We start from the raw sequence: 280 nt of genomic DNA, 5'->3' as shown, positions 1-280 counted from the left end.
CCAATTCTTTGTGTCCGGGTTCACACTTTGATCATGGTTCTTGGTGATCCATGCATTGGCATAGAACTCTTGAACCATTAAGATTCTGACTTGTTGAATGGGGTTGGTAAGAACTTTCCAACCTCTTCTTTGAATCTCATGTCGGATCTCCGGATATTCACTCTTTTGAGTGAAAAAGGGACCTCGGGGATCACCTTCTTCAAGGCCACAACTTCATAGAAGTGGTCTTGATGCACCCTTGAGATGAATCTCTCCATCTCCCATGACTCGGAGGTGGAAG

This window comes from Arachis duranensis, chromosome 6, assembly GCF_000817695.3.
Source record: "Arachis duranensis cultivar V14167 chromosome 6, aradu.V14167.gnm2.J7QH, whole genome shotgun sequence".
Taxonomy (NCBI): Eukaryota; Viridiplantae; Streptophyta; class Magnoliopsida; order Fabales; family Fabaceae; genus Arachis; species Arachis duranensis.
The sequence above is the reverse complement of the archived record's forward strand: the minus strand, read 5'-3'. Positions refer to the sequence as shown.